Raw genomic sequence first — 20,063 nt, 5'->3', positions numbered from 1 at the left:
CTATAAATGGGAACCTGAAGAGCTCCACTCCAGTTCCTGAAATATGCACCTCCTACAAGATGCACAATGCTGCTGCCACACCCTTCCTGAAATTTTGGACTCGTCCTTTCATAACAATTCACAGAAGCATTAGAATTTTGGAACTAATCACTGGCTTGTGAAACACACCCAAGAATCAGCAATTGGCAGGTGTAAACCTGTCCAAGATTTTATGGGTGGAAAATAGGTGGTATGGGTAACTTCACTTGGATTAACACCAGTGTTATCGAAAAACAACTTATTCCCCACAAGACTGCACTGGTTTTCCATCAGACATATGGACTGTATCTCACCTAAACACTCCAACATATTGAAGAGAACTTTTATAAACATAAAGATGAGACTTTAATTTTAAAGACTGAAATATTTTAAAATTTTCAGGGGCAAAAGTCAGGATTCTAGTTCTAGTTCCATTACCTTCTGAACCCTATGGCCAAGGACAAGTCAATCAACATCTCTGAAATGGAGCAGGAACCCCTGCTGTGCCTACACTGGGGGACTGTTGTTACCATTTATTCATGCAACAAACATTTATTGGGTACCTACTATGGGCTTTCCTGGTGGCTCAGATGGTAAAGAATCCGTCTGCAATGCAGGAAGCCCGGGTTTGATCCCTGGGTCAGGAAGATCCCCTGGAGGAAGAAATGGCAACCCACTCCAGTATTCTCGCCTGGAGAATTCCATGGAGAGAGGAGCCTGGCAGGCTACAGCCCATGGGGTCACAAAGAGTCGGACACAACCAAGATGTGAAAGCACTGAGGCTGTGTTTTCTCCCTGTAAGAAGAAACCCAGGTTTGCTCAGGGCAAGTGATCTGTCCAAAGTACTTGCACTCTGGGTTTCCCTATAGGTCACCACTGATCCTCGTGCCCACATAATACCCTCTTTCTCTAGCTCTCTTTCTCTGCTTTTCCGCTGGTTTTTTCCTTCTCTGTAATAAAGCTGTTTAAAAGGCACAAAGACCAAGCAAGAAGAGACAGTGTCACTGCGTTGACAGAAACAGAATTTGGCTTTCAACACAGCCTGAGCTGAGTGCTTTACATCAGGTTTTTGTGTGTGTGTGTATTAAACCTGCCTTTGGAGAACTGAGCTCTGGCCCAGACGTCTGAAGGAAATTAATCTGTCGTAGAATTGTGCAGACAACCACAGCTCTCTGTTTTGGTAAAAGAGAAACTTCAGACTGAGGCAGTTTGTAAAAACTTCTCTAATGGTGTGTGAGCGCCATCTGATGCCCAGAGGCAGGGGTGGCTTCAGTCTCTAGTTTCAGGCTCAACATACTAACCACAGAATATGGTTATCAAAATAAGGAGCCACGCTCTAAGATCCATGAATTTTCTTGTCAATTTTCTTGTCAATAAAGCATAGCTAGTAGCAGCCATTATGACTGCTAAAAACCTCGGTTATAAGTGGGGTGTTCATATTTTTCTTTTTAAGTCTTTACTGAATTTGTTATAATATTGCTTCTGTCCTATGCTTTGATTTTTTGCCCATGAAGCATGTGAGATCTTAGTTCCCTGACCAAGGATGAAACCCGCTACCCTTGCATTGGAAAGTGAAGTCTTAACTACTCGACAGCCAGGGAAGTTCCCCTGTATTTTTCTTTATATCAATTTTATGCTATACTTGTGGCCTGAGTCTTATCAAGACATAGCTCATATACTTTTATGTATATTATGTCACCTCCAATTTCACTGATTGAACTAACTTGCTAAGTATCTACTATGTGAGACACCCTTTCTTGGTACTTCGAGGAAACACAAATGAATAAGGAGAAAAAAACCTTGCCCCTAGGAGTTTCCCTGCTTGCCAAGGAGATAAAACATCTAGACAAATTAGGAGGAAAAAGCAATTTACAAGTGTTATGACAGGAAATTGAAGGAAGCTCGGGAACACTCAGACAACGATCCACTCTCTTGTAGCTGAGAGGGTCTGGGGAGGTTTTTGAAAGGTGGGTATGAGATCGTCTGGGGCGAGTGCTGCCCTGTGGTAGGGGGCATTCCTCTCCTTGAGACCCTAGTGGGCTCGGCCAGGGGAGGACTGTGGCAGGTATAGGTCAGCCTGCTACACTGAACCCTGGGGCTGGGGGGGTGGAGGGACTCCTGATAACAGACACAAGGGTAAAGCAGGAGAGTGTGCCTTGGGCACAGGAAGAATGTCTTTCTTTAGTAACAGGATAAAAGCTCAGGTGCTACTGACAACCCACCCCCTGCCAACCCAAATGCCTATGACCCTCAGCTCTGGACTCCTCACCCAGCAGATTGATCCCCGCCCCCCAGGTGGGCTGAGACCACTGAACGTGGGCTTTGAATTCAAGAGTGCCTCCCGAGAAAGAACAAAGGTCGGGAGCCACCGCGTGGACCATGTACTTAATCAAACACGCCTTCTTTTCACTACTCTCTGGCGAGCTCACCAGTGGGGTTTTAACCACATACAAGTACGCTGGGACCTAGAAAGGCTTTCAGGGGACACGCGGGCATGGACACTAGACCCTCAATTTCCATGTGCTTCCCTAAAAGTGACTGCCCTGCACAGGCTCCGGCCTGGAGCAGGGTCACCCCCACCTCCCCTCCCACAGTCCTACCACCCCGGCCCCCACAAAGAAGAGACACGGCCTTCAGCCCGGTGGACTGGACCACTGCCTCAGGTTACTAGACCCACCGACAGTGTGAGAAAGCATCTCCCCTGAAGGCAAAGCAGAGCAGTGAGGCAGGAAACCCTGAAGGAGGTAACGCTTATTGATCCCAGGGACAAGTTCAAGGCCATCTCGAAGCCTTTTGTCTTCTATGGCTGCGTGCACGATCCCTCCACTCTACGACAAGAATTTAGACGTGGAGTGCTGTCAAAGGAATGCATCTGAATGGGACTGAGAAAGAAAACCAGTGTGTGTTAGAAAGATTTGGCTGCATGGGGTGAAAATGAGGCAGAGTTTTGTCCATTGATTACATGGTGGCCATATTTTATGACTAGATAACTCAAAGTAGTAGCTTCAAAAATACATCTGAAGCACACACACAATAATCTCGTAACTGCATATTTATAACTACTGAGCTTATGTTTAAATATCAAGTATGTATGTGAGAGGGGAGATACAGATTTTCACATCATTTGGAGGCCATGAAATCAGAAAGAAAAGAAGGGGAAAGAAAGAAAGGAGAGAGAAAGACAAGGACTCTGGAAGGTAGGAGCAATTCAGAATCTCTTTCCGCTCACCTCACCCTTATTTGGGGTTTTTTTTTTTTTTTTTGGCTGCTCTGGGTCTTCATTGCATCAAAAGGGCTCTATAGTGGGCGGGCTCAGCAGTTCTCCAGTTGCATTCAAGGGCTTAGTTACCCCAGGGAATGTGGGACATTAGTTTCCCTACCAGGGATTGAGCCCACTTCCCCTGGGTTCAATGGTGGGTTCTTAACCACAGACCACCAGGGAAGTCCCTATTTGGGCTTTATTGCTCATTTATGAACCTTTTCTATGGTGTGTATTGTTTGTTTCGTTGTTTCAACTTGTTTAATGTCCTCTAGTCAGAGACCAAATAGCCATACCTCACCCTCCCCAGCTTTCCTTCCACTTCTTTTCCTTTGATATTTCAGTATCCCAAGCATGAAAGGTGTTAAAGGTATCCGTCCAGAAAGGATTCATGGCGTAAGTCTGGGGAATGCTGAATACTCCCCCCTTCCTCCTAGAGTCACAATCCACAGTAGCTCTGTCTCCCCGTCTAGACTGCCGGGACCATGTCTCTGGTGTCCACCACTGTACCTAATTCACTGAGACCGAGTAGGTGCTCAAATGAATATGATTCAAATGGATCAGGATACCAGAGACCCTTAATAAAAGGATAGATATATGAAAACCTCATCAATGCCCTTTAACCCAATGTTTCCCAGATTATTTCACGCTAGAACTCGTGTGTGTGTGTCCTGCTAAAACACTTTTCCTGCAGAGACAAACCCAGCAACAGTGGCAAATGGTTGTCCTATTAGACCTATTTAGAGACAGTTTTTTCAGCTGATAACACATGTTGCCTTAGGTACAGCCTACCTCCTGGATGCACAAGGAAACATAGGAATACTCACCACCCACATTTTGCTGGCTCTTACATTTAACTGCCACACAAGACCTTAAACTCCTCGAGGCCCCTTTGTGTATTTCTGAGAACCTCCAAGCCCTGTCTTAAACGTACTCACAGGAAAGCCTGGTCAGGTATCATGTGGAATCCCGCAGCCCCCAGCTCCTCTGGTGACGTAAGATGCCACCGCACCTGCGGAACCTGCCTGCTCTGGAAGGCACCGGTGTCTCCCTTCCAGGTACCGCTGCTGAGCACCACAGCCTGAGCATCACAGCCACGCCTGCTTCTTCTGCCAGCTACTGCCCCACTTGCCAAGCACTGCAGCCTGATTAACACCTTGTCCACTGTGCTGATGTCCTGGAACAATTGAGAAGCCAAAACTACTCCGCATTCTCTGGAATCCTCAGTGTGCCAATGCCACCTTGCGTTCCACGTCCAAGTGGGGAGATCCTTGTGGGGGCGGGGGCAGGGTATACTCTGTTGGCTGCCTGCCAGGGAAGTGCCTCATCCCCCAAGAGAAGTGGGTTCAGACGTGGTCACCCAGAGGAGAGTTTCCCAGAGATATATCCGAACCCCAGCCATGGATATTGCATGGGTCTGAGCTATGAACCACCCATCAAGTCAACAAAGAACATGGCATTCAGCTCTATCCTCCCTGCAGAGCTGCTCTCTGCTTTCTCACCTCCCACTGGCCCAGCAATTAGCCCTCCTCTCCTGCCCTCCAGTGGTGCAGCCACTCCTGAGAGGGCACATGAGACCTTCTAATTGCTGACATCAGGGCACTTTTCATTCCCAGCTCAACAGACCACTCTGTGGAGTTAACCTCTGCTGATAACACTCTCAGCCCTTGAGCTGTCTCCATTCTGGTAGCTTTCCATCTACAGTTTAGCTTCATATGTATTTCCCCTCCAATCCACCCCCACCCCCACCCCGCCTCCGCCCAGAAAAAAAAAAAAAAAAAAAAAACACCCTCTTTATTGTGGCCAGAGTGATTTTTCTGAGCCTTAAAACATTAAGGACATAAGTAGCATATTCATAAATTTAAATCTCTTCAAATTTCAGATCTGTATACTCAATGATCCAACATATAAGTCTATTTAAAGTTCCACAGGCATTTTCAACTCAGTATGTTCAAATCTGAGCCTGCATTCTCCCCCATCCACCAAAGCTCTTCTTCTATTTCCTGTTCCTGTTCATTCATTCAGAAATTCTTCAAAATGCTCTTATACATATATTATCTAATCTCTCCAAGAGACTTATAAGAGGTTGACTATTAATTTCCAGGTATTCAGGGGGATAAACTGGAAATCTAGAAAGGTGATGTAAATTTTTCAAAGTCCCACAACAGATAGGATATAAAGCCAAGGTTTGTTTTTATCCAACTCCAAAGTCCATACAATATAAATGGACTTAAAGGGCCCTAAAGCTGGGTATCAGGGTTTCCCTGGAGGCTCAGTGGTAAACAATCCGCCTGTCAATGCAGGAGATGCAGGTTTGATCACCGGGTCAAGAAGTTCCCCTGAAGAAGGAAATGGCAACCCAGTCCAGTATTCTTGCCTGGGAAATCCATAGACAGAGGAGCCTGGTGGGCTACAGTCCATGGAGAGGCAAAAGAGTCAGACATGACGTAGTGACTGAAACAAGAACAACAATAACAAAGCTGGGGAGGCTTAATCTTCGCACCACAGTTCCCTTTACAGTGTCCAACACAAAGAAGACCTGCAATAAGTGTTTGGCCCTTAAATTACTAAATATTTCTTTATTGCCAAATACAAGCAAGCATTGTGCTAAGAATCAAGGGAGAAAGAATAAAAGAACAAGACATGGAACCTGCTCTCAAAGAGTTATTTTCTTGTTTAGAAGAAACAATACAGGCAAGATTCAGAAAAGGGTGACCCATCACCACTATTCTTTAACATTACTCTGAAAGTGCTAACCAAAGTAATAAGATGCAACAATAAAATAAACAGGAAAACACTGGAAAGGAAAAAAAGTCACCATTACTTGCAATGATATGATTTGCATAGCTGAAAAATCCAGTTTAAAAAAAAACAATTTTAAACAATTTTCTAGAAACACTGAGTTCAGTAAGGTAGTCAGTTACAAAATTAATATATCGAGATAGATAGTTTTCTTAAAAATCTAAAGCAATTATAGAAAATATAATGAAAAAATCTTCCTTTTACTGTAAAATACCCAAGCATCAATTTAATAAGAACTATGAGAAAGCTATATAAGGAAAACTATAAAGTTCTTCTGAAATATATAAAGTATGACAATTATTCAAAATATTATATTTCTAGATAGCTCAATATTTTTAAGTCAATACTTTTCAAAGTTTATGCTTCATAACACTCCATTCAAAAGCCCAACATATATATTTTTGCAATATGAAACAATAAAACCAAATTCATCTAGAAGAATAAAAACATAAGAATAGTTAAGAATTGTAGGAGAAAAGAGAAATTTATCCTTCCAGATACTGAAGCATATCATTGAGAAAATCTATTGCACAAAGGACAGACAAATCAATAGAAAATAATGGAGAACTCAGAGGCAGAATCAAGACAATATATTTGGGAGAAGATGAACTATTCAGTAATGATATTAGGCCACAGGCTAACTCTTGGATAAATAAAATAGAATTCCCAACTTCATACATCAGCTACCTTTTGCTATACAACCAGGAAAACTTCAAAGCTTAGGGGCTTAAAAACAGCTTCCAATTACTTAGTTCACTTTTCTGTGGGACAGCAATTTGGGCTGGACCCAGCAGAGCAGCTCTTCTTCAAGTCTTGACGCTCATTCAACTCCTGCTGTCAGCTACTGCTCAGCTGATACCTTAGCTAGGGGCCAACTGGTCTAAGATAACCTCACTGCCATTTCTGTAAGTTGACTTGCTGTCAGTTGGAGTGATAGAGAGCAATAAGGCCACATGCTCACTCAGCAGGCTTGATCACCTGGTGGCCCTGGAGAGTTCCTGGTGAGCTAGGAGAAGCACCCAGGGTCTCATAAGGTCTAGCCTTGGAACCACACACTGTCATTGCCACTGATTCTATTGGTCAAAGCAAGTCACAAGGCCAGACTTAAGCGGTGGGTAAACAGATTCCACCTCCTCATGCTCAGAGCTGCATCCTGACACTGCAGAGGGGAGTGGTCCTGAGAAGGACCAAGAATTGAAGATTGTAGCCATTTTTGCAAACTATCACAACTATTAAATCTGAATAAACATAGAACATATAATGATTGTGGTGAAACAATAAAATCACAGAAAACTTAGATGAAAACATGGAGAAATATTGATGGGAAGAGAAGTGAGAGACAGTTTTTAAGCAAAACAACAAAACTAGATCCCATAAAAGAAAAGATGAATGGTTAACTCTCTAAACATTTAAAATTTTCAGAAAAACACCATAAAAAAATAAAAAGTAAACGAGGGGAGAAAAATTTAAATGCTAGGAAAGGGTTAATGCATAAAGAGCTTTCATAATTTTCCAAGGTTAAAAAACAAAGAATAATTCATAAAAGTAAAAACTGCAAATTATCAATAAAGATGTAAAAATACGTCCATCCTCAATAGTAATCAAAGGTATATATAAACTAAACCAGTAATAACGTATCATTGTAGGCCTGTATCGTCGTAAAGAATCCGCCTGCCCATGCAGGAGAAGCAGGTTTGATCCTTCCCTGGATCATAAAGATCCCCTGGAGAAGTAAATAGCAACCCACTCCAGTATTCTTACCTCGAAATTCCATGAACAGAGGAGTCTGGAGGGCCATGGGGTCCCAAAGAGTCAAACACGATTTAGTGGCTTAAACAATAAGAATTGGCAAAGATATTTCTTTTGTTTCCTTATTAGAAATTCTTTTCTTTCTTTCTAATAAGTGTTATCAAAGGTTTGGAGCAAGGAATGACGTAATGTGAAAATGTGATGAAAATGTGAAGCAAAAGAATCTGGATAATGGTTTGGCAATAGCTGGCAAAAAATTAAGGACATATACTTAAACCCGGTTGTTCCTTTTTGTCCCCCCCCCCCCCCCCCCGCCAAAAAAAATTGCTTTTTAATTTAACCAATGAGGCAATTTACTAACCCAGCATCACTTGCTCGAACGCTCCTTGCCGTCAACCATCACATGTCCGGCCATCCCGTCTGGCCCCTCCCTCCGTGAGGAGTCAGTCTGCGGCCCCTCTCAGAGCTTTCCCGCCATTTTCGGTGCCCCCGGGCCCGGCCCGCGCTGAGGAGGCAGGACGCCGGGTCCCTGCGCGCCCCCTACGTCTCAGTCACCACGCCCCCCAGCGCCGGGCCGGGGACACGTGTAAAACCGGTTCTCATGGTCCAGAGCAAGCGCTTGAAGCCTAGCCGGGTGACAGCGCCTACCCGTTCAGCGATTTCGGCCTCTCACGCCCTGTAAGGAAGGCTGCCGGGCGCTGGCGGACTCCCAGGGGCCTCTCCCAGTCACTCGGCTTCTCGCTGCCTTCGCCCCCTGCCAGGGCACGGGGAGCAACAGCGTTTCCCACGCATCTTCCCGGCATAGGGTCTCGCGAGAGTTCCCCGTGTTCTACCGCTGGTCTCTCTCTGGACACACCGCTGTGCTTATTTATCCACAGACAAGAACCGGTGGAGAGAGACCCGTATGGGTGGCAGGACTTTTCCTGTTTAGCTAGAATGATTCTTTTTTAATTTTTGAATTATTTTTTAATTGAAGTATGGCAAAGAGTCAGACACGACTGAGCGATTGAACTGATAGTTGCTGTTGAATATATGTATCACAGGGGGATAATGTAATGTGGTGTTGGAGAAAACTCCTGAAGAGTCCCTTGGACAGCAAGGAGATCAAACCAGTCAATCTTAAAGGAAATCAACCCTGAATATTCATTGGAAGGACTGATGCTGAAACTGAAGCTCCAATACTTTGGCCACCTGATGCAAAGAGCCGACTCCTTAGAAAAGACCCTGGTGCTGGGAAAGATTGAAGGTGGGAGGAGAAGGGGATGACAGAGGATGAGATGGTTGGATGGCATCACCGACTCAATGGACATGAGTTTGAGCAAGTTCTGGGAGATGGTGAAGGACAGGGAAGCCTGGTGTGCTGCAGTCCATGGTGTCTCAAAGAGTCAGACACAACTGAGCAACTGAACAACAACAAATAATATGTCACAAATTTTAAAGGTTATACCCCATTTTTAGTTATTATAAATGTTATCTGTATTCCCTGCAATGTACAATATATCCTTGTAAATTATTTTATACCTAATAGCTTTTATCTCTTACTCTCCTTTCTTCTCCCCACTAGTAATCACTAGTTGTCTATATCTGTGAGTATGCTTTTTTGTTAATATTCATTAGTTATCTCTATTTTTTTGATTCCCTATAAAAGTGATAGTGTACAGTATTGGCCCTTCTCTGTATGACTTACTTATAACACCCTCCAAGTCCATTCATGTTGCTGCAAACAGCAAAATTTTGTTCCTTTTTATGGTTGAGTAATATTCCTTTGAATATATACCATATCTTCTTTGTATGTTCATCTGTTGATGGACTCTTAGTTTGCTTCCATATCTTGGCAATTGTAAATCATGTTGCTATGAACATTGGGGTGTGGGTATCTTTATCAGTGTTTTGGGGGGGGTTGTACATATCCCCAGGACATTTCCAAGTGATATGACAGTTCCATTTTTAGTTTTTTCTGAGAAACATCCATACCATTTTTCACAGTGGCTGCACCAATTTACACTCTCACCAACAGTGTAGAGAGTTCCCTTTTCGCCATATCTTCACCAACATTTGTTATTTGTCTTCTTTTTGGTGCTAGCCATTCTGACAGGTGTGAGGTGATATCTCATTGTGGTTTTTGTTTGCAGTTCCCTACTGATTTAGCTAGGATGATTATTGAGAACGGGACATTGGAACAAAACCCTGAAGTTGTGAGAGAGTTAGAAATCTGACTGGAGTGACCCATGCAGAGGGGACCACCAGTAAACGGTCTAATTCTGAAGCATGCCAAGAGTGTTTGAGGTTCAGCCCAGAGGCTGGTGTGGCTGGAGTGGAGTGAGCAGGAGGAGCAAGACGAGTAGTGGAGCCATGAGGCCAGAGAAGTTACAGGGGTGAGGCACGGAAGGGGTGACCGTGGAAGGGGGAGGGTATGGAGGGACTTGGGGGCAGACAGGTGTGGCTTGGAGCAGTGGGAAACGGAAGAGGGTAGGGGCCAGAGGGGGAAGATCTTTTAACTTCTGAGTGAGATGGGGAGTGTCTTGAAGAAAGGACGACGTGACCTGCCTTACTTATGAAAAAGGACCTCGCTGACCACTTCAAGAATAGACTGAAAGCAAGATTCATAGGCAGAAGGAAAGCCAAGTTAAGAAACTCAAGCTAAACTGGACAGGAAATGATAGTGGCTTAGTCCGAGGTGATAGCAGTGGAGGGAGTGAGAACAGGTCAGATCCAGAGTGGACAGAGGATGTGAGACAGGAGTAAGATGACTCTGAGCGTCTTGGCCTGAGAAATCAGGACAGAGTTGCCACTGTAACATGACATGTGACATGCGCTCAGTTGCTCAGTCGTGTCGGACTCTTCGCAGCCCCATGGACCATAGCCGGCCAGGCTCCTCTGCCCATGGAATTTTCCAGGCAAGAATACTGGAGTGGGGTGCCATTTCCTACTTTAGGGGATCTTCCTGACCTAGGGATCAAACCTGGTCTCTTGAGTCTCTTGCATTGGCAGGTGTGTTCTTTACCACGAGCACCACTTGGGAAGCCTGGAAAAGTTGCCATTAACCAAGATGAAAAATGTTCAGATGGAATTGACTAGGAGAGAAAACCAGAAATTCACCTTCTGTCATGTGAATCTGAGACGTTTCCTAGACAAGCAAACGGAAATGTCAGGCAGACTGTTGCTAAGTCTAGGGTTGGAGAGGGAGGGTCTAAAGGAGAGATGAGTTCAGGCAGGGGGAGAGGTGACAGCAAAGATCTCCAGCACCATCACAGGTCAAGCTGCCATCCAGGAACTAGGGGAAGTGGATCAGGTATGTTTATCATTTCATCACGGCCTTCTCTAAAGTGTGAAAAAGGAGCTTTAGACTAAAGATAGCCTAAAGTCACAGTCTTTACCATAGCAGCCCATCTTTAGCCTTACATTGCCAGGAGAAGCGCTAGCTTCAAGTTGCTATTGTATTTTTTCCTGAAACGGCATGTACAGTTCTCTAAAGTTGTGTTCCCAAAACAGAGACTCTAAAGAAGGTGGCAAGCATATCCTTGGGAAGGTTAAAATCTCCAAAGGAAACCAAAACTTTACAAAGCTACCTTTTAACTCCCTCCTTCATTAGCGAGTTCATTCCAGTTCCCAGAAATTACCCATTTCTAAAACAGTTGTGTCACTACCACACTCAAGGGCTTTCTATCTAGAAAGTCAGCTCTTCAGGCTCCAATTTCTTTACCTGGAAAAGAAAGCAACTGGACTGGGTCACTGACTTTCAAACCTTTTACTGATTTGTTTGCAGCAGGGCAGGTGAAAGCTGGTAAGAGCTTTGAGCAGACCCAGTTTGGCTCACCTCTGCTCTGAGTCCCAGCTCTGCAGATGCTTAGGGCACCGCGGGAGCACGGCTTGGAATTACTGGACTAGCTGGTCCCTTCCCAGCTCTGAAGGTCTCTTTCTCTCTTACAACCTTCCCGAATATGGCTGTAGGGTGAAGTCAAGCAATAGTGAGGATCAGGAAGGCAGAGAGTATAGCAGCACATGGGAAGGGGCTTTGATGAAAGAACTGTAGTCACCACAAACAAGAATTTTCCAAAACACGGCAACAAGCCATGTGGCATTCCAGGCCGTTATCGATATGTCATCACACATGACAGAGTAATCTGGCCCATGACACTTAATGGATGGGGATTTTCTCTCCGTTAAACAAAGGTACTTTGGGGAAAGGCTTCGGATACTAATTCGAGTTCATATTGATTTCTTAGATGCCTATTGTGGATGCATGACTGGTGTTTGGACCCCAGCCCTGCATCTAATTCCTTGTTCAGATCGTGATATCCTTACTAGGAATTGTCCCTAAACCCCTCATACAAAATAAATTCAAATTTTCCACACATATTTTATAACTCGGCCTCAAAGGGTGAGTCTCTCTATTCTATTTGACCTTCACATCTTGGGTTTGGGGAATTTTTAGTGCCCACAGATGCAGGATTCTCAACATTTCATTTTACAAATCAAAATGGTTCTCATGCCCCAAGCAGAGGCATGTGGAGGGGCCTCTCCAGATGAGCTCTGCCTCTGGGGTCGCTTTTCCGATCAGGCAGCCAGTGTCAAGGACTGTGAGTAGGGAGGTGCCCGAAGGCTTCAGCAGCCCCTGGACCACAATCCACCCCCCGGAGAGCCCTCCTCGCAGCCACTGCGGAGCTGCAGGAGGGTCTGCACCTCCCTTAGCATCCGAAACCACAGCAGCCATTACAGTTCTCCCTCCTCCTCCTCCATGCCTCCCCGTGCTGCAAACACTGCTCATAAACATGAAGAGAGATAGCAGAAAACAAATGCATAATTCTCTTGTCTTCGTTATATAACCACTTCGACGGCAACCTAAGAATCTAAGTTGACTTCATTCCAGTGAATCAGTTCAGTTCAGTCGCTCAGTCGTGTCCGACTCTTTGCGACCCCCATGGACTGCAGCACGCCAGGCCTCCCTGTCCATCACCAACTTCTGGAGCTTGCTCAAACTCATGTCCATCAAGTCGGTGATGCCATCCAACCATCTCATCCTCTGTTGTCCCCTTCTCCTCCCGCCTTCAATCTTTCCCAGCACCAGGGTCTTTTCCAATGAGTCAGTTCTTCACATCAGGTGGCCAAAGTATTGGGTCTTCAGGTTCAGCATCATCCTCTGCCTTTGAGATCAGAAGAATAAGTTGGAAGAGTGTTGAAATACCTTATTGATTTTCTTGATACTGCATTAGTAATTGAAGTGGACACATTCAGACAGCTATTGGCTTTACTTCTGCACAGTGCATGAAAATGAATGAACTGATACATACTTAGTAAAAACAGGACCTTCAAAACTGCAGAGAAACTATTATAAATTTCATTCTGCAACAAGCTCTGGGGAAAAATTTTGATTAAATCAACTGCTCAAACTTGAATGGGTTGTCTCATCTAAGCTATATGCTTGTGAAGTTTAAATCTCTCTCTCTTGAAAATAGCTGCTGTTAAATTTATTTTTATAAAGTACTAACTCATTTCTCATGGACAAGAAAACCAGGAGAGGGAAACCAGTTATGAACAACTTGCCAACCAAACAAGTCATCCCTTTATGAAAGCTGGTAATATGTTCCTAGATCACCTTCCTTTACTTCTCCCTCTCTAATTAAAGAAAAATGACTGCTGTTTGGGGGAAAGTGTCGCCATGGAATTGAACCTGGCTGGTGTAGCCAGCATCGACCACATTCCTCCCACCTGATGGACTGGGGTGGAAGGAGCTGGAGTAAGGAGAGTGTTAAAGGAAAAGAAACTTCAGGCAGAAAGTGCTGAGTTTTTGTCTTTTCCTCCTCTCTCTTCTTAGATCTCAGTTCTTCCCAGATAACAACCATGTAGAAGAAAAAAAGCAGGGACAGCCCCAGGGATCAAGGCCACCAAGAGGACCTGACTTAGAGTCACTCCACTTATACACATGTCATGGCTGGCTACGCTGAATCAAGGAGGTGACACATGAAAGCAACATGTTTATCTGAAGAGAAAGAAAAAACAGCTAAGTGAAGAGGAAGAGCAACAACATGAATGAGTTTCGAAAACATAATGTTATGGAAAATGAATCAAGTCCCAAAAAGCGCATAGACTACGATCCCATGCATATAAAGCTCAAAAACTACTTATCATATTGGGGGTGGTGACTGAAGCTGGCCCCCACAAGAGGACTTGCAGGTAATATAATATTTCTTGATCAAAGTGCTGGTTGAATGCACATGTTCTGTTTGCAGAAATCACCAAGCTGTACACTTGGAATTGGACGTTTTGCTCCTGTATGCTTTTCTAAGTGAGGAACTAAAAGTTAAAGACCAAGGGGTGGTAGCCAAACATATAGGCCAAAGTAGATTGTATCTGGCTAGAAAAGTATCCCAGTCAAAAGCAAATATTTTAAAAGAAAATTGAACATGTCTCATGGAAGGAAATTCAAGATTTCTACACCAGCCCTTAAGACCACAGCTTTCCCTTCCCTTGTATGTGTTTCTGCTCCTCTCTCTTCTGGAGCTGTCTGTGTATTTAAGAAAGCCTTCCCATACCCAGGCCAGATGGGAGCTCAGAACTATGTAAACTTGTAAACCCATCTCCAGTGGTTTATTTTACAACATTAGAGAAAGTACATTTGAAAGAACAATCCATCCTGGTTGACAGAAATTTCTTCTTCTTGGCTTTTACTATCTAAAATGCCTTACAAATAGGGACAAAATTATCTCCCAGGACAGCAATCCTCTGAGCAGTGCTGCTTCTGGAGGAAAAGTTATCCAGATACTGGAGACATTTAAAAGCTTTACATGAATCACTTGAAACCAACTTTACAGTAACTGTCCTATTTTTATTCAGTTTATTCTTGACACTTACTAACAGCTGCATCGTACTGCATGCTTACCACCAAAACAAAAACAAATTAAAAAACACCACCTCTTAATTGTGCAATTTCCTGAAAAGACCAAAAAAAAAAAAAAAAAGCAGATACTGCTCTTTCCTTTGTAAATTTTTCCTGGGTGATGATTTAAATATCTTAGTATCTTCATTGACCCTACATCCAAAGTGGTCTTTGGGGACGTGGGCTAATGCCTTCACTGACGTTCCATGAGTCCAGGCTCCCCCTCACTACATCTGGCCCTTCTGGTACAACATCCATTTAGCCTGCACATCAGAGCCTGCTCCCTTTCATTGAGAGCTACTCCATATTCTGAACAAAGGAAGAGGGAATTCAACAGGCTAACGTAATAAAACAATAGGTTTATTGCCAGTAGGATGAAGTTGGGCATTCCTGAATCAAGATAAGAGATGTAAAGGACACCTGCTGAGGCTACGTGGGGTTTCTTGTTAATGTTTAAAAAATAGAGGTCAAACACTCTTATCTGGATGTTTAAACCTCAGGGACTAGAATGAGGTGCCTTAAAAAAAAAAAGTAGAGGAAAAGTAATTTTATGAGAGTTATGAAAAATTTGAGGACCAAGAACTGTTATGACAGTCCCTAGAATGGGAACCACCAAAAAGACTGACTGTTGCCTTCTCTGGAAATACGAATGCATAATATAGACTCACCTCTTTAATTTTTTTCAATTCTGCTACTATGAACTCCTTGTGTGTGTGTGTGTGTGTGTGTGTGTGTGTGTTCAGTTGTGTCTCTGTGACCCCATGGACTGTAGCCTGCCAGGTTTCTCTGTCCATGAGATTTCTCAGGCAAGAATACTGGAGTGGCTGCCATTTCCTCCTCCAGGGGATCTTCCTGATCCAGGAATCAAACTCTTGCATCTCCTGCATTTGCAGGTGGATTCTTTACCACTGTGCCACCTGGGAAGCCCCTTAACATAATCTAAATGAATAAACATCCTTTTGAATACTCATGATAAGGGCTGGGTTTGTTCATACAGGGGTGGGAAGGGAAGAGAAATATAGAAATAAATAAGAAACATTTTAATTATAAATTTGTAGAGACCACATCTTCATGTCTCTTGTGTATCCTAGCACAATGATAAGAACATAATAAAGGCATAATTATTGAAAATGAGTAAAAAAATTCATAAAACTGAGGCTTGAGTAACATTGTATGATTCCACTTATATGAGGGACCTAAAATTTTAAGACAAATTTATAAAGATAAAAAATAAAGGTTACCAGGAGCTGGGGAGGAGAAGGGAATGGGGAGCTACTGTTTAATGAGCATTACGTCCCTGCTTGGGATGATGAAGAGTTTTGGGAACGGACAGTGGTGGTGACTTCACAACAAGGTGAATATACTTAATGCCACTGAATTGTACACCTTAAAATGGTGACTTTTATGTTATGTACATTTTATCAGTATAAGTGTGTTAGTGTCTCAGTCACGTCCGACTCTGTGACCCCATGGACTGTAGCCCGCCAGGCTCCCCTGTCCTTGGAATTCTCCAGGCAAGAACACTGGAGTGGGTCGCCATGCCCTTCTCCAGGGCATCTTCCTGACCCAGGGGTCAAACCCAGGCCTCCTGCATTGCAGGCGGATTCTTTACCATCTGAGCCACAGTGTAAAAATTGTTTAATAAAACTTGAAAACACAAGCGGGGAATACTTGGCTAGATAGGGACGATGATCTCAGGGGGCTCTGGTCACCTCTTTACAGAAGCTACTGGCCTTGGACACCGGGCACATTCCAGGCTCAGAAAAGGAGAAGCAGTGTTGGCACTGGGGCTGCCGAAGTGCTGGTGGCAGAAGCTACCTCTCCCACTTGAAGACGGTCCATTTCCTAGTGTAGAGTTCTGCTTCAGGTGGACAAATTTTTTATATACTTGAAGACAGTAATCAAAAAACTCTACAAGGATACCACAGAGCAACTAACCCCGTGAGCCGTAACGACTGCAGCCTGCACTCCACAACAGGAGAAACTACCGCCGATGAAAAGCCTAGGCCCCTGCGCCCTGCAGCTAGAGAAAGCCCACACACTGCAACCAAGACCCAGTGCAACCAAACATAAAATAATAAAAATAAATAAATAAAATATTTACTGGCTGACCCTTAAAAAAAAAACCGCCACAGGGGAGGTGGGAAGCACCTCAAAAGATCTGGACTTTATCTCAAGTATCCTACTTACAGTCTGGGTGCCCTACCCTTGTCACGTATCACTTTGTCTCTCTGCAAATTAAAGCACTGAGATCACACGAAACATGGCCTCTACCAGCTGCACAACTTCATTGTTTCTACGTCATCCCTTAACTTCTTTTTTCCCGACAGTTCCAACTTAAGTACACTGAAGAAAACACAGGTTTTCATCTCTTGAGCATTATTATTCTTTTCTGGACTCTCCAGTGTCCTACTGTTCTGAATAAAGGAACAGTGCTCCAAGGTGAATATACAAGTTTCATGAAGCTATGGTGAGTGCAGAGCGTGGAAGAAATACCACTTTTCACTCCTAATTACAGCACAAAATCACTGTGGCTTTTTTTTTCCACTTTCTTTTCTTAGTTGTTTTTTTTTTTTTTTACAGTAATAATGCTATATAACTGAAAATCACTTGCAACCGTTGGTAAATTACGGTCATTAAGAATCAAGTTATATAGTAAAAGTAACTATTTTCCTTTTTCTAAATTGGTTGGGCGGTAAAAAGCAGTCTGATTACTCTTCAATAGGAAAGGATGAGAATATGAACAAAGAAACTTTTTATAACCGCCTGGCACTATTTATAAGCAGTAAGGAACACACAGTGGTATTTACCTAACCTTGTAGCTCCTCTAGTCAAATTAACTCGCTCCATTCAGTTATTCAAAGATGCTGTTAAAAAGTTCTAAAGGTTTAAGAACTTTTTATGTACAATTCATACCATTTCAAATCAATCAAATGTAGCTGTATTATAGACTGGGTGTATAAAGTGAGTAAGGTAGGTTCAGTTTTAAAGGAGGTTTTCAGTCAAATGTCTGGGGGTTTTGCCTGAATGATGTCAAATAATCAGTCTGATTGAGCAATTCACTCTTCAATCTATTGATTTGATAATAAATAAAGTAGTTATACCAAAAAGCCTAAAAGCACTTGAATAGTAATGGATGTAATTACCCTAAGGAATAAAATGGTATTAAAACTAGGTATCAGCTTTCCAAACAGGGAAAAAGGACTGAAATTAGAACAGCCAAGCGAAAACTAAGAATACATCCTCCCCAAGGAATTCCCTGGTGGTCCAGTGGTTAGGACTTGGCACTTTCACTGTTGTGACCCGGAGTCCAGTTCCTGGTCAGGGAACTAAGATCCCAGAAGCTGAGCAGTGTGGCCAAAAAGAAAAAAACTCCCCCATAAAATAATATACCAACAACATCCAATTAATATGTCTTCGTTAGAGCATTCATTTTTATTTTTAGTAGTTTTCTATTTTTAAATACACAACAGGCTGGAAACTTAAGTCAGGAAACCCAGAAAGTTCCAACACCTTAATATATTTTCTTTAGACAATGACATAGCATATTTCAAGGATGCATAGAAGGAATCCAGTAATGCGCCAAATTCATAAAACTTCAAGAACAGGTTTCATTTAAAATTAAATGACAGAACAGTGGGAATTTGTTGTGTGACTCAGAGGACCCAAACCGGTGCTCTGTGACAACCTAGAGCGGTGGGTTGGGGTGGGAGGGGGGAGGGGGCTCAGGAGGAAGGGGATACACGTACACCTATGACTGATCCACACTGATGGATGGCAGAAACCAACACAGTACTGTAACTACCCTTCAGTTAAAAATAAATTAAGAAAAAAAGAAAAAATTAAATGACAAAATAATATGCAGATACACAAAATCTTTATTAAACGACCCCATAGTAATCAGATACACTTCCTGATTCAAGAAAAGGGATTATCACCTGGTTTATAGTATATTTAAAAAGAGTCCCAAAGTAAAACAAGATGTGCAGAGAAGATCTGTGTACATACTGCCATTTCCTTTTATGACTACTTCCCCTTTCTTTGGACACCCACCCCCCACACAGCTACTGCCCTATGCTCTCCCTGCATCTTCTCAACCATGCTCCCCCTCCTGGATGGTGACACATCCCCTACAAAGTCTCTTCAAAGCAAGACTACCACCACAAAATCCCCTGTGCTACCCACCAAGCTCTGATCTCAGCCGGCTCTCCTGGAAAATGGCAATAAGGTAAATACACCTTGGTAGCAAGAGATGACAGGCCTTTCATGACCTGATCATATATAATATGTAGATGACTACTCCCTCATCAAAGGGGGTCATTCCTGATTCTCTGTCTTCTATACAGTCAAGAGAGCTAGTTATCTAGAGAGAGAAACATACATAGAGAAAGAGAGACACAGAGAAAAAGGAACATACAAACTGATTCCTTCTTTGTCTAAGAACAAAAATCCTTAAAATACCTAAAAATTTCATAATGTGTCAAGGAAATATGACTGAAAGAGGGTGCTGGCTGAAAGCATTAACAGGCATCTATACTGTCTGGAGTTGTGTATAGTATAGCCCAGAACTGATAGTGGTACCCAAGCAAAATGCAGAGGTACCAAATACCTACTGAGACAACCTATAAAGAAAACTCAGGGCTTCCCTGGTGGCTCAGTGGTAAGGAATCTGCCTGCCAGTGCAGGAAGCACAGGTTCGATCCCTGGGTTGAGAAGATCCCCTGGAGAAGGAAACAGCAAACCACTCCAGTATCCTTGCCAGGAAAATTGGACAGAGGAACCTGGTAGGCTACAGTCCACGGGGTCACAAAGAGTTAGAACGACTTAGCGACGAAACAACAACAATGAAAACTCAAGCACTGATTAGATTTGAACAAACTCTTTTCTACTTAAGACAATGACCCCCAACTTAGAGACCACCAGCTCCTACCAGCTTCCAAGTGATGAAAAGTAGTCTTCAAAAAAAAAAAAAAAAAAAAAAGAAAAGTAGTCTTCAAATCCATATACACACCCAGCCAATAGACTAAAGAAACACTTGCTTCTCAAATATAGGGATGACTGTTCCTCAGAGGTAGTCTGTGATGTGATTAATAAAATTCAAATACATTCAAAGAAAATATTGAATTTATAATTAGTTTGCCATTAATTATTTTCTCAGCTAATATATAATAAGTAAACTACTCGTGTGAGTCCTTGAAATTTTGAGCCTTATAAAAAGTTATCTTCATATTGACAAAAGCATTAAGACACTAAGATTCTACACTAAACTCTCCAGACAAGGTCAGATGTACTTGGGTTCTTCTGGCTGCATCCGTATGTATGTACATAAGTAGGCTGATCTCCATACCTCCTTCCACC

This window comes from Dama dama, chromosome 27, assembly GCF_033118175.1.
Source record: "Dama dama isolate Ldn47 chromosome 27, ASM3311817v1, whole genome shotgun sequence".
Classification (NCBI taxonomy): domain Eukaryota; kingdom Metazoa; phylum Chordata; class Mammalia; order Artiodactyla; family Cervidae; genus Dama; species Dama dama.
The sequence above is the reverse complement of the archived record's forward strand: the minus strand, read 5'-3'. Positions refer to the sequence as shown.